A 9,694-nucleotide genomic window follows, 5' to 3' on the forward strand; every position below is an offset into this window, starting at 1 on the left:
CCACGATATTCTTTTTATTGTAAAGATTTTGCTGTTGGCTTTCAGAATTTGGGATGAACACAAAAGAGCAGGACAGCTGGGAGTTGTATTAAATTAATTTCTCTACTCTTCTACGCAAGTGCTAACGATTGAGATGCTACTTCATCAAATATTCATACTATAGGGTATACCTAAACTTACTTCTAATATTTAAAGTTAATACTGATTCAACTTTTTGTTTAGATTCCCTAGACAAAAAAGCTTTTAATTTAGATTAGAGTGTCCTATGCCTGTTGTACATTAGATGATAACATATTCTGCATTTTACTTTAAGTTAGCAATGGCTAAAATTAGTAGTGGGAATGACACTATATAGCATGCCAGCTATCCTACAGGCCGGGTGAAGCATATTTGGAGGTGTTTTCTAGAAAATGATATCTTGTGGCTGGATATTCCAAAAAAACCATGCATATGCCATTGTAAAACGATGTCACCTCTCTAATGAGACAAAGATGAAAGGTTGGCAATTCACATCTTCTCACGGATTGGGTCTCTAAATTTAACTATGAATTGGTCTTGTCCTTGAAGTTACTTTATTTCCATAGTTGCCAAGTGCTACTTTTTGCATGGACATGATATGAGTATATTCTACTAGGTTGTGTGATAAATTCACTTTCTGTGACCAAATACAAGGTATACATTTATAAAAATAATAGGTTGTGCGGTAGATACACTTTCTATGGCCAAATACAAGGTATACAGTTTTCACAAGAATAAGTCGTGCAGTAGATACACATTCTGTGGCCAAATATGAGGTATACATTTTCACAAGAATATACCTCATGACCATGCGTGAGCACTATTTATATAAGGCATGATAATATTTTACCCTTTCTGGTTGTTGAAAACTTCAGAACCGGGTGACAACCAACCAAATATGCCTAGACTCTCACCAGTGAGACTAAAATAGCGAAATACAATCAACAACACGCTTTTACGAGACAATGAAAATTGTACAAAAGCTAAATTCAAAAGGTAAGATGAAAGAAAATTATATTGACCAACTACAAAAATTAAAGAAAAGGAAATCAACGTTGTGCTTTTACGGGGCAATGAGTACGAACTTATTATGTAACCCCAGAGCCGCGTACGTATGTTTATCCAGACAATCAATATATCTAGCTAATACAAATTCAGAATATATAATGAATACATATGCAATAAATTTGTAATTTATGTACACATCACCCCTGTCTATCATATCTGACCGATATACTACCTTGATAAGATATACTCATATTTGGCGCTTACGATTAATTGATACCAAAACTCAACATCCAATTAATACCACCGTATATTTTACGCGGGTGCTAGCGATTGAGAACGAATACGTATGCAATCAAATCTGTATATTCTTTTACGCAAGTGCTAACAATTGAGATGCCGCGTCATCAAATATTCATAGGGTATACGTAAATTTAGTTCTAATATTAAAAGTTAATACTGATTCAATTTTTAGTTCATAGTAGAGTGTCCTATAGTCCGTTGTAGATGATAACTTATTATGCATTTTACTTTAAGCTAGCAATGGCTAAAATTAATAGTGGGAATGACACCATATAGCATGCTAGCTATCGTACGGGCCGGGTGATGCATATTTGGAGGTGTTTCCTAAAAAAGAATATCTTGTGGCTGGATATATCAAAAAACCCATGCATATTTTTCATTGTCAAATGATGTCACTACTCTAATGAGATAAAGATCAAAGTGGGGCAGTTCATATCTTCTCACAGATTGGGTCTCTAAATTCGACTTTGGGATTACTGTTGTGTCTGATGTTTCTTTATTACTTTCATAGTTGTCAAGTGCTAGTTTTTACATGGACGTGATGTGTGTATATTGTACTAGCTAGTTGGGCAGTAGATACATTTTCTGTGTTCAAATACGAGGTATACATTTTTCACAAGAAAATACCTCATGACCATGTGTGACAACTATTTATATAAGGCATGTCATACTTTTACCTATTCTGATTGTTGAAAACTTCACAATCGGGAGACCATCAACCAAATATGCCTATCCCGCACTCTCGCTAGTGAGACTGCAATGGCGAAGAAACTCAACGTCGTGACTTTACGAGACAATGAAAATTGTACAAAAGCTAAATTCAAGAGATAAAACGAAAGAAAAATATATTGACCAATCGAAAAACTTAAAGAAAAGAAAATCAACGACACGCTTTTACGAGACCATGAATACGAACTTATTATGTAACCTCAGCGCCGCGTACACATGTATATCCAGACAAATCAATATATCCAACTAATACAAATCCAAAATATAGAATGAATACGTATGCAATCAAATTTGTAATTTACGTACATATCACCCCTGTCTATCGTATTTGACCGATACACTACCTTGATAAGATACATTCGTATTTGGCGCTTATGATTAATTGATACCAAAACTCAACATATCCAGTTAATACAATCACATATTTTTCTTTCTTCTAATAGATCTATCTGTTACAATTGAGATGCCCCTTCATCAAATACTCATAGGGTATATTCTTTTACGCAGGTGCTAGTGTGCAATTATGTCTGTATATTATTTTAGGGTCCCGATAACTGCCACATGTGTGGTGTATCGGATAGTTGTGCCACACGCCTCGTGTGGCATGGACATCAACCAGCCCACACACCTACGTGTGGGCAAAACAACTAATGCCCACACACATCTTTTTTCCCTCCTGAACCCTCTCACCCGCGTGCGTGTGGGCGAAGTTGATAACGCCCACACGCCCGTATGTCAGGCCTCGTCCCCTTCTGGTCCCGCACGCGACGCGTGACGCCCCCCGCGCGCCCGCAGTTGCCATGGTCCAGACCCTCGTCCATGTTCGTTTATCTGCAGTTGCCATGTCGCTGAACTCCGGTTGCCATGTCGGACAACTGCAGTTATCATGGTTGCTCAACTGCAGTTGCCTTGTATGGTCTGATCTAATGTAGTTGCCATGATTTCATAACTTTAGGAGTTGCCACATACTAACACTAGGCAGTTGAGAGAGTTGCCATGTGCTCACAAGCATGCTAGGGCAGTTGCCATGTAAAAAGAAAGAGTTGCCATCTGCTTACGTGCACGTTAGGGCAGTTGCCATGTACGTGCACGTTGGGGCAGTTGCCATGTACCATGCAAAAACACATGGCAACTCGGGTAAAAAAAGAGAGTTGCCACCTGCTTATAAAGCACACTAGAGGCAGTTGCCATGTGCGCTGCAAAAACACATGGCAACTAGCAGCTTACGTGTGGGAGAGGAGACGGGCGTGTGGGCGAGATGCCAAATGCCCACACACCAGCCCTTGTGCGTGACTGAAAACTGGTGTATGGGTGAACTGCTAAACGCCCACACACCGGCCTCTCCGTGTGATAAAATGGATGTGTGGACGAACTATGTCACACACCACACACACGCCTTATTCTACGTGGCACAGAAAATCAGCCAGATTGTGTCAAGATTCATGCATATAGTACTGGACGGTGATGGATGCGTGTGGTCGAGATGGTCAACGCCCACACGTGTGGGCGTTAACATTTTCGTTATTTTATGCAAGTGCTAACGATCGCTATGCTGCTTCATCAAATATTCATAGGGTATACCTAAACTTAGTTCTAATATTACAAGTTAATACTGATTCAACTTTCAGTTTATATTTGAGTGTCCTATAGTCCGTTGTTGATGATAACATATTCTGCATTTTACTTTAAGCTAGCAATGGCTAACATTAGTAATGGGAATGACACCATATAGCATGCTAACTATCCTACGGGCCGGGTGATGCATATCTGGAGGTGTTTCCTAGAAAAGGATATCTCATGGCCGGATATTTCAAAAATCCCATGCATATGCCATTGTGAAATGATGTCACCACTCTAATGAGACAAAGATGAAAGGGGGGCAATTCATATCTTCTCACGGATTGAGTCTCTAAATTCGACTTTGGGATTACTGTTGTGATGGATGTTTTCTTTATTACTTTCATAGTTGTCAAGTGCTACTCCCTCTGTCTCCTAATATAAGAGCATTTTGACACTACACTAGTGTCAAAAACGCTCTTATATTATGGGACAGAGGGAGTACTTTTTATATGGACATGATATACGTATATTCTACTAGGTTGTGTGGCAGAATACACTTTCTATGGCCAAATATGAGGTATATATTTTTCACAAGAAAATACCTCATGACTATGCGTGACAACTATTTATATAAGGCATGCCATACTTTTACCTATTCTTGTTGTTGAAAACTTCACAACCGGGTGACCACCAACCAAACATGATCACCAAGTTGGATATTTATAGAAAGTTGAAGTGAAGACGGTTTAGAGAGCAGTTTATGTCATATTTTTGCGTGATAAGTCAATGTTGGTTAGAGTGTTTAGTGTTACAAGTTGCAAAACTAATATAACAACAAATAAAATAACGAACTTGACCCATGAGCGCAACACACTATGTTCCGAAGAAGCATAAAATTGTACAAAAACTAAATTCATTCAAAAGATAAAACAAAAAAAATATAATGACCAACCGCGAAAATTAAAGAAAAGGAAACCAACCACACGCTTTTACGAGACAATCAATACGAACCTATTATGTAACCTCGGCGCCGCGTATGCATGCATATCCAGACAAATCAATATATCCAGTCAATACTAATCCAGAATATAGAACGAATACACATACAATTAAATTCGTAATTCATGTGCACATCCCCTGCTGTCTATCGTATCTGACCGATACACTAGCTTGATAAGATAAACACGTATTTGACGCCAAGGATTAATTGCTTCCAAAACTAAACATTTCGAGTTAATAGGGCCGCATATTTTATTTCTTCTAACACCCTGATGAAAAAAAAGGCATTTTGCATCTTCCCTCTGACCCCAATCGTACAGACTCAATCTGGTTGAAAGTGTGTACAACACGCACAAAAAAAAAAGTGTGTGCAAGACACATTTTCAATTTGTTGGCATGCATAGGCAAGCGGGCTAAAGCTCAAAAGCCGTAAAACCCAAGGGCCTTGGCGGAAACTGACGTCCGTTGTAGTAGCTATCTGTAGGTGACGTGAAAAATCGTCCTCGTCTCATCCTCGCACACTCTCGAGATTCTCCTCCCTCCCGAATGCTTCTCCTCCTCTATATAAGCGTCCCCATTCACCCACCTCCTCCCTCCAGTTCACATCCACCTCATACTTTCTCTTGCAACAAGTCAGTAAAAGATTCCGTTTGGAGAGCGAGAGCGAGAGCTCCGGTGTAAAATCGATGGGTCTGGACGTAGGAGAGATCGGCATGGGCGCAGATTTGAGCCTGGATTTGAAGATGTTCGCGGCCAAGAGCCTGGGGCGGGTCAGGGAAGCGCCGGCGGCCGCCATGGACGACTGTATCCGGAGGCTGGGGGGGGAGAAGAGCAAGATCGAGGTGTTCCGGCGCGAGCTCCCGCTCTGCGCGCGCCTCCTCGCCGACGGTGAGAGAAAAAGCTCTTGCTTGCTTGCTTTTGCTAGTACTAGCTAGCTATTATCCCTTTGTTGTCTTCTTCTTTTTGGGGAGCCTTTCTTGACGTGGTCTGGTTGCTTGCGCAGTGATTGATGTGATGAAGAAGGAGGTGGAGGAGAAGAAGAGAGGCGGCGATCGAGGAGAGGACAAGGAGGACGCCGGCGCAGGCGACAAGAGCAACTGGATGAGCACCGCGCAGCTCTGGACCGGCGATTCCGTCCGGGGGGACGATGCTTCCGAGGTAGGATCCGGCGATTCAGTTGGTTGCCCGCGTGCTTGCTTGTTGTCGTGAAGCATTGATCATTAATTTAAATCGTGTGCTTTTATTGTGTTTTGGGTTCTGAAAGTTTGCGCCTTTTTACGATTGCAGAAGCAGGATGCGAGGAGGAGGTCGTCGGAGCCGGAAGGCGGGGGGTGGCGCCGGCGGCCGCCGTGGGCGGCTGTGTCCGGAGGCTGGAGGAGGAGAAGAGCAAGATCGAGGTGTTCCGGCGCGAGCTCCCGCTCTGCGCGCGCCTCCTCGCCGACGGTGAGAGAAAAAGCTCTTGCTTGCTTGCTTTTGCTAGTACTAGCTAGCTATTATCCCTTTGTTGTCTTCTTCTTTTTGGGGAGCCTTTCTTGACGTGGTCTGGTTGCTTGCGCAGTGATTGATGTGATGAAGAAGGAGGTGGAGGAGAAGAAGAGAGGCGGCGATCGAGGAGAGGACAAGGAGGACGCCGGCGCAGGCGACAAGAGCAACTGGATGAGCACCGCGCAGCTCTGGACCGGCGATTCCGTCCGGGGGGACGATGCTTCCGAGGTAGGATCCGGCGATTCAGTTGGTTGCCCGCGTGCTTGCTTGTTGTCGTGAAGCATTGATCATTAATTTAAATCGTGTGCTTTTATTGTGTTTTGGGTTCTGAAAGTTTGCGCCTTTTTACGATTGCAGAAGCAGGATGCGAGGAGGAGGTCGTCGGAGCCGGAATCTCACGACGGCGCTGCGTTGCCGTTCAAGGCCGTGGGCTCCGGCGCGCCGGCGTTCGCGCCGCCGAGTTTGAGGAAGGATGACAAGGCTGTGCGGATGCCGGATCTGCCGTTTCTGTCCCCGGCACCGATCAAGACCTCTCCGGCTGCTGCTACCGGCGGGGCCGGAGTAAATCACAGGAATTTCCTGCCATTTCTAGAAATAATATCAAGAAAGCTTACATGGTTGTTCTTCTTGGCATGATTGCAGTTGCTACTCCAAAGCAAATCAGGGAGCTGATGAAGGTGGATGGCCTGACCAATGATGAAGTGAAGAGCCATCTCCAGGTGAGCAATTCACCACTATCTTACACAAACTTCTATCCATGTACTAATGATGGAATTTATTACTGGTTTTTAATTTGCATTGACACTAATGTGAATCCTGTATTGTTTTTCTTATTGTTCAGAAGTACCGTCTACACAACCGAAGGGCGCCAGGATCTCCGGCAGCCAACCGGCCGATCGTGCTCATGGGAGGGCTCTGGATAACTCAGGACCAAAGCAGCTCCCAGTCAGGAGGGTCACCTCCGGGGCCCCTTCACTTCTCAAGCTCAGGCGTAGCTGCCTCATCGGTGACGGTCAGCGGCGAGGAGGAAGATGGCAGATCCGAGAGCTATGGCTGGAAATGATCAACAAGTTATATTAGAGTTTGTTCGGAGTTTCCGGGTCGCGCGATGACAGTGGTATCTTGAGAGATTCCTGAGACATGATTGTAGTGTAGTCTTTTTTGTTGTATGCAGGGAGATCAAGCCTTGAGTGCTTTGAGATGAAACTCTTGCTGTTATTATGTAAGTACATCGGGAAGAGGTTATACTAGTTACAGTTTTGCGGATATGTTAATCTAAAAAGGTTGGGGCAGAGCTACAATTTTCGCCCAGAGAATTTACTACCAATGTTCAGTGTCAGACTTTTCTCTTGATAAGCAATTTTCCGTTTCGATTAAGTACAGTATACAGCTTTTCATAAAGCTTGCTGCTGTTGTTTGTTGATTCAACTGAAAGTCAATTGCAGGTAGATTCTGAACTTGTGATTGTGCCCGTGTTTTGCTTCTCTCCAGCAAATTAAGGTGCATTTTCTGGTTCTTGATGGCCATGACCATGAGCATCACAGCAAGAGCAACAAAACCCTGAATGGAGAAAACATGCTTTGGATCCTCATCCTTTCCACAACTGAAGAAAAAATGCTTTGGATCCTCATCCTTTCCCTTGGAACTTGAGGTGGTCCTGAATCCGGATCATACGTACATAACTAGAGCAGTACTGCTCGCCATCCTGTCAAGAACCTATCAGAAACTTGAGATGATCCTACCCCTACCTATTATGAAGCAAAGCATCATGTGTTTCACCTGACCTGACCAAATATCTGCTCTGGGATGTTGGGACACCAAGAATCTGATCATGATCTGTCGCCTGAAAACCAGGATGGCAGGAGTGCACACCAAGAATCTTCCTCGGCTCCGATCATTTCTCACCTGCTGCTGCTGGTGCAGAATGCAACTAACCGTGCATTCTTGGCATGAAAGTCTAGGTTTCCAGGTCGCCCGCACACCCTTGATTTCTTGCGAGTTTGTTGCTGCGTGAGGCTGGACCAAGAGTCAGCATCACATTCTTCCTCCTTCATGATGCCCTTTTTTTGTTTTTGCTGATAATGTTTGTTAGATTTTGTCGTGCTTATCGTCGCTGCGAGTCAAACAAGTGTTGTATGATTGATTACTGGGTTCTTCTGCCCATACTTATCCGGGAGATTATTATATCTCATATTGTGAGGCGTTGCTAGCATGCTTGTTTGAACATGTCCCGGCCTTGACTCTGCATTCTTGCGCTGATCTTGCGGTGTTATCCAGATTTTGGTCCACACTACGTACTCTTGCAGAGTTCTGGTCGCGCTATCCTGTATGGCATTAGTTTGGCGAAACCGGGAAGACGCCGATCGTATCGCCTGAACAAGGAGCTGAGATTGCACACTCAGTTTCAGGTAGTAGATACGGTTTGCTCCAGTTTCAGTTAAGGCCCGGTAGGAACACTGGATTTTCCGATTGTGTGTGAACTGTGAACTTCATTCCATTAGGACAGAAGCGATTGGTTGGTCACTGCTAGTTCCTGGACGTGGAATCGTTCTAGGATCCTACGACGACGAGCTTAGGATCCTGTGATGGATGTGCGGATGAATATTCCTCGAGCTTTCCCTTGTCTGTCGTCACCGCCAAATGTTGAACAATCAGATGCAGGCTTGGAGTATATGCTTGTTGGTGCTGACTCGTGAATTGGCCGCTTCTTCTTCTTCTGCATTGCAACGATCAGTTCCTTTAAAAACACTTCTCGTTTTCTTGGCATGCGACTTGCGTGTTTTCTTTCATCCGGGCCGCCTGCATGTGCTGCTGAATTTTCTTGGTCTCACCGATGTCATGGTTTAGCTGTAGCAGATGATGAATATGAGTATATATGGTAGAGTAGTTTCATTCATTATACCAGACGAATGTTAGTGTCCGCACTTGCTCTTGGACGAATATTCATTTATACCTTAGCTCATATTGAATATTCCGATGATGGATATTCTGGTTGCATATATTGCACCCACAGGAAAGGGAAACTGTTTATCACTTTGCAATCGCGGAGTGCTGCGGAAGTACAAAGAATCAAAAGATTACCTCCGCAGAACCATGGAACCCTAGCGCACGACCAACACCAATCGTGTCGACCACAACGGAGGGTCTGCCTCCGAGATGGGCATCACCTATAGTACGCCGGCTCCGGCTCGCCGCGGCCGCCACCGTGATCCTCCGCCCCTAACCGTACAGGCGCCCGAGACGCGTTGGGTTATGGTTTTCGCGCGCAAATGGACGGGCAGTGATCTGATAAAATGCAATGTATTTAGAGCAACTTCAATGGAACGACTCATTTCGTCCGCCGCCATTTGTTTGGGTCGATGCGGACACAAAACCGGCCCAACGTGCGTCCCCTTTCGTCCGCGGGTGATTCATTTTCGGCTCATTTTTAAGTCGGATTTGCGTCGGCGCGGACACGCGACAGACGCGCGCACGCTCGCCTTCTCCTCTTTCTGGACCCGCTGGTTGGTGACACATTGGCCTCCCCCTCATCTCCCATTATACAGCAACCCTCGCCCGTCTCCTTCGTCGTCGCCGCCGCCGCCCATCTTTGCCG

General features: G+C 44.4%; 1 pseudogene; it reads left to right on the forward strand.

The window, feature by feature from the left end:
- The first annotated feature begins 5,188 nt into the window (after positions 1–5,188).
- Positions 5,189–7,426, forward strand: LOC125527634 (annotated as a pseudogene).
- The last annotated feature ends 2,268 nt before the right edge of the window (positions 7,427–9,694 follow it).

This window comes from Triticum urartu, unplaced genomic scaffold (assembly GCF_003073215.2).
Source record: "Triticum urartu cultivar G1812 unplaced genomic scaffold, Tu2.1 TuUngrouped_contig_4303, whole genome shotgun sequence".
Lineage (NCBI taxonomy): Eukaryota > Viridiplantae > Streptophyta > Magnoliopsida > Poales > Poaceae > Triticum > Triticum urartu.